The 5,879-nt window shown below is 36.9% G+C and overlaps 1 non-coding gene across 1 annotated transcript; it reads right to left on the bottom strand.

The window, feature by feature from the left end:
• Window positions 1-2,837: 2,837 nt before the first annotated feature.
• On the bottom strand, window positions 2,838-2,943 carry LOC132280592 (small nucleolar RNA R71). Its single transcript, XR_009471612.1, has one exon. It is a non-coding gene; the product is annotated as a small nucleolar RNA R71 (small nucleolar RNA).
• Window positions 2,944-5,879: the final 2,936 nt, after the last annotated feature.

The raw sequence follows: 5,879 nt of genomic DNA, 5'->3' as shown, positions 1-5,879 counted from the left end.
CAAAAGTTCGATCGATCCAACATCATTCTTCGATCGATCGAACTGCTTTGTCCTTATCCAAATGATTGATCTTATTTAGTTGTACCACCCTACCAACCACTTTTGCCCTTTTCCCAAAAATATCTTCAAAATATCTCAGATTTGTCTTTATCTAAAAAGTGCCACCATTGAGGATCGATCCAGCCTAAGTTTGATAGATCTCAGCCATGTTCGATCAATCCAAGTCTAAGGTTCGATCGATCGAACTTCCTCCAGTGCGAAAAAGTTAAATTTCTAGCTCATTGAAAGTTGTCCTTTATCTAATCATTGGGGAATATTTTATGCACGACCCTAGCTCATTTTGTGTGTCATTTGACCTACCTATATAAGGATAAGGATTACTTTTCATACAAAAACACATCATATCATCTCATACTTTGTAGAACTCTAGGAGAGCAAGTTTAGAAGAGGAGGGGGCTAGAGACACCATTGGAACTCTTCATCAACCAAGGAGCAAATCTCTTCCATGGAGTTAGCCCTTGAGGGTTGGAGAAGCACTACCATGAGTGGCTAAACATCCTCTTGGGGCTAGAGTTAGCCCCAAGCATGCTTTCTACATCTTGATTTTGTGTATTATTGAGGGATTAGTGTTGTAATACATGTTTTGGCACTTCTATATATATAGATCTTGTTTATTCAATGATTTATGTGGTTTAAAGCTTCCAATTGATCATTTCATTCTATCCATATGTCTATGTATGCTAGAATAGATGTTCATTTGTTTGTCTCTATTTCTTGTGTTATTGCTGCATATCTATGTGTATTAATGTTATAGATCTAGAGATTGTCAAAACATAGTGCTTAAAGGAATGTTCTTGTAATTTTCTAGATGGTTCATGCTCATTTCTTGATGGATTGTGCCTCTCCCTTAGCTTAATTAGTTTAATTTCATGTCATTAGCTTAATTGTAGTATAATGGTAGCATAGTTGTTAGATGGGAGGACAATCTATGCTTGTTGTTTGATGTTCCATACTTTTGAATGCAAGTAGCATATGTCTCTAACCTTGTGGTGTATTTAGCTTGTGAGCTTAATGAAAGGATTAATGACTTGCTAGATATGTTGTGCTTTTCACATGCTATTTAGACAATATATACTTAATTACTAGATATATTGTGCTTTTCACATGTTGATTAGACAATGTATGCTTAATTGGTCACCCTTGCTAATTGAATCAACCAAACACACACACACATCAATATTGCAACACACATTTCCCTCATTAGTCACTAGTTAAGGGTGTAGAAAAGCATTGCTTGGTGGTGACTTCTAAACCCCAAGATTTCTCTCTCTCTTACTTACTCTTTATTACATTTAATTATTTAGTTTAATTTGTTCTCTAGTTTAATCAACCAACCAACCATTTGTTTGATTACTCGACCTACTAACCCTAATAGCGATTTCACAACCAAATTCGACTCCAATCTTTTGGGACGATCCCTACTCGCCCTAACTATATTTTTAGTGAAAGTAGTAGTGGCTTCTATAAATGTAAAACTTGGCCCTCGCCTTAATACACACTCTTAAGCTTGATGATGTAGGACGACGGGAAATGACCCCAACCAATTTTTGGCGCCGTTGCCGGGGATTAGGCAACGTCGTAGTTGTGGAATTCATTAGGAATTAATACTTTTTTGATCGTGTCTTTACTTAGTTTTTATTTTTCTTTTGATTACTTATTGTGTTTGTTCATCTTTGACAAGGAGCATTGAGCTAGGAGGTAAACAAATGAGCCACCAAGCAAAGGAGCTAATCAAGCAAGGAAAAATGCTAAAAATTTAAAAAAATTGCTAAGTTAAGCTTTAAATTTGGAGTTGAAGTGCTAAAGGACCTTTGTGAGACTTTCTTTACTCAATCCCTTAGTTAAATCGTCGGCCCGCGTGGAGGCTTGTTTTTAATTTCTTAGATAAATCGTGAGCCCGCATGGAGGCTTTCTTAATTGTTCTTTGCATCATTGTTGTTAAAGCATAGGAGTTTGGGTTAAGTGTTTGTGGAGGAAGATTCATTGAAATTGTTATGAAGCCGAAGTGTTTGTTCATTCATTGTGTTTATGTGTTTTCACATTGTGCATGCATGGTCGTAGATCACTAAAACCAACTCTTGTCCCTCTTGATTTGTTTCTTGAATCCATAGTTAGAAATCCTAGGGGAAAAGGAAGTTCTAGTTTTACCCGATCCATTACATCAATGGAAGGCCATAATGAAGAGAATGTAGAGGACCTTGGTCACATAGACCAACAAGGAATCCTTCATCCAAATGTGCATCATGAGAACATTCAAGCACCATTAGGAATGCCTAGGCCATTTATTCACCAACCATAACAACAACAAGGCCAAGTTCCATTTGGAATGCCAAGGCCAATGTGTGCTCCACAACCTCCCATCATTCAAGGAAATCAAAATCAAGGTTCCCATGTTGCACCTCAAATTGCTAATCCTCCACTTGCTTTAAGAGATCACTATGTGCCTAATGAATACAATGCACCCACATGCATTCAATTGTCACCATTTGGAGCACATCACTATGAAATTAAGCCACAAACCATTCAAATGCTTCCTAATTATCATAGACTTCCAAGTAAAGAACCTTACAAGCATTTGGATGAGTTTCTAGAAGTATGTTCCACCGTAAAATATATGGACATGCTGGAAGAGGTTTTAAAACTCAAACTTTTTCCATTCACCTTAAAAGACAAGGCAAAGTATTAATTTAACAATCTTAGGCCTTTTTCTATCACTTCTTGGGCAGAAATGCAACTAGAGTTCTTAAAGAAGTACTATCTAGTTTCTAAGACCAATGCCATGAGAACCTCAATTCGAGAATTTTCACATGGAGATGGAGAAATGTTTTATGAGGCATGGGAACGCTTCAATGAATTGCTTAGGAAGTGTCCACATCATGACAAGCCCAAATGGCAATTAGTTCAATATTTCTTTGAGAGCTTATCAAACAATTACAAAGGCATGGTTGATGCTTCTATGGGTGGCACATACATTGATAGGCATGAGGATGACGTGTGGCGTCTTTATGAGAGCATGAGTGAAAATTCTTTGCATAGAACATTATCATCCAAGAATGGTAGAAATTCACAAGATAGGAAGAGTGTTGGCTTACATCAAGTCGACCATTCAAATAAAATAGCCGCCGAAATGAAGTCTTTATCTCAAAGATTTGATCAATTTTTTATTAACCAAAACTCGGCGAACCAAGTATCTTCCTTCCCTAACCATTCTCATCGTGCATCAAATGAAACATGTATAACTTGTTCTAGTGTTCTTCATTCTACTTCTCATTGTCCTCACGGACAAGTGCAAGATGAACCTAATGAATAAGTTAATGCAGCTTTTGTAAACCAAGGGAACAATCCTTATGGTACTCATTATAATCCAAGTTGGAGAAATCATCCGAATTTCTCTTGAAAAAACCAAGGAGAAGGCTCAAACCCTTCCCAAGGCGGTTTTCAAGGGAAGTACATTCCACCTCCACTTCAAAACCAAGGATTCCAAGATTATAGACCTTATCAATCATAAGGAAATCAATTTGCTAACTCTTATTTTCCCAACCAATCTTATTCCCAAGGAAATACTAGAAGTCCCGCCTTTGAAGAAAAAGTTTTGAATGCTTTGGGCACTCTTGAGGCTAACACACAATTGCTTCATTCTCACTCTCAATCTATTGCGAAGTTAAAAACCCAAGTAGGGCAAATAGCAAGCACTTTCAATGCAAAAGAGAAGGGAAAGATGCCTATGAATGCCCTACCTAAGCAACAATGTGTTGTGGAAACCCATTCCTCATCGGAAGGCCACACCATTGAGCATGTTAATGCGGTGACTACCTTACGGAGTGATAGGATTGTGGACAATCAAGTTGAAATGTCCAATGAAAAGAGTGAACCGGTGCAACCTCAAGTTGTCAGCCGCCCCGTTTCATATCCCATTCCTCCTTCATTGCATATACATGATCTTGTGAATGAGAAAACTTCAAAATGTGATTTAAAGAATGATTTTGAAAATGATTTGAAGAAAGATTTGCAAAAAAAATGAATTTGAAAAGATTTTATTAAAAAATGATTTGAAAAAAAGTGATTTGAAAATTTCTTGTGTTGAAGAGACTTCAAAGAAAAATTCTGAAAAAGTGTTTGAGCCAAAAGTTCCATTTCCGGATGCCTTAACAGGGTCCATTTCAAAAGACAAGCAAAAGGCAAAAACCAATGAAATCATGGAAATGTTTAGGCAAGTGAAAGTCAATCTTCCACTTTTGGATGCAATCAAGCAAATTCCGGCTTATGCTAAATTCTTGAAAGACTTGTGCACCCAAAAGCGGAAGAACAAGAGCCAAGCACCAAGAAAAGTGGTTTTGACCGAGCAAGTAAGCTCAATTTTGTAATATAACACTTTGCCAAAGCTTAAGGACCCCGGTTCACCTACTATTTCATGTATCATTGGTGATCATATCATTAATCGGGCACTTCTTGACTTAGGAGCAAGTGTTGACCTTCTTCCATACTCGGTTTATATCAAATTGGGCTTAGGTGAATTGAAACCGACGTCGGTAGTTTTACAACTTGCCGACTGATCCATTAAGAAGCCTAGGGGTATAATTGAGGATGTATTGATTAAGATTGACAAATTCTTCTTCCCCGTTAATTTTGTTGTCATTGACACGGAATCGGTCCCCAATCCTAAAAGCCAAATTCCCGTTATCCTTGGCCATCCTTTTTTGGCAACCGCTAATGCCAACATCAATTATAGGATGGGGATAATGAAGATCTTATTTGGCCACATGAAGGTGAAGTTGAATATCTTTAATCCCACACCCAACTCATTTGACAAATATGAAGGAGAGGTTAATGTTGTAGATAAATGTCATGATCTTCAATGTCAAGGAAGTCAGCTTTTGTGTAAGACCAAAACTTCAAAGGAATCATTTTCAACCTTGCATTCTCAAAGTGTTGTTTCAAATTCTTGCTTTGAAAGGGCATGGGAGCCCAAAGATTGCTCTTGCATTGACAGGGGAACAAAAGTTTCTTTTGAGCTTAATTCAACAAGTTCTTTAAAGAACCATTTATTGGGTAGAGTTCAAAGCATCTATCACCCCAACAAGGAGAGGATGCATTACAAGATCTTTGATCCGGGCTAAAAGAGCCCAATGTCTTGCTAGAGACGTTAAAGACTAGCAAAAACATTTCGTAGGGTGTCAAAACTCTATTCCTCCCTCATTTCTATCTTAAATTTCATTTCTTGCGAAGTCTAGATACTTGTTTTTGGTTCATATGCATTGCTAGGAACTGTGATTAAGATTGCATAAATTTTTATGTTGTGACTGAGCATTTTGTATAAGTTTGATCGAACTCAAATGAGAGTTTGATCGATCGAACTTTCATCTGCATCCAACACTTAGAAAAAATTTCCACCTGCATCCACCTGCATCCAAATCACCTCTCTATCCCATCGTTCAAACTTATTCTCAGATCGATCAGAAGACCTTAGATCGATCCAACTTCAAAGTTTGATCGATTTCATGATCCAACACTTAAAAAATTTTGAGCTTGCATCAACCTGCATATTTCAGCTCTCTGTCTCATCGATCGAAAACATTTCAAGATCGATCTGAAGTTCTTCGATCGATCCAACTTCAAAGTTCGATTGATCTGCAAGTTCCAACACTTAACCAAATTTTTGAACCAAAAACCTGCATATTTTTGCTCTCTATCTGATCGATTGAACATTTTGTTCAGATCGATCTCAGTTATTCATCTCACCATTTTTGACTTTGTTTAACTTTTTAATTTTCAAAAAAATCCAAAAATATTTATTTTATTTTACTTTATTTTATTTTATT

Source organism: Cornus florida, unplaced genomic scaffold (assembly GCF_030987335.1).
Source record: "Cornus florida cultivar Cherokee Brave unplaced genomic scaffold, ASM3098733v1 CherokeeBrave_3.0.0_Hap2_Chr10, whole genome shotgun sequence".
In the NCBI taxonomy this organism is placed as follows: domain Eukaryota; kingdom Viridiplantae; phylum Streptophyta; class Magnoliopsida; order Cornales; family Cornaceae; genus Cornus; species Cornus florida.
This window is presented reverse-complemented; position numbering and strand designations above follow the sequence as displayed.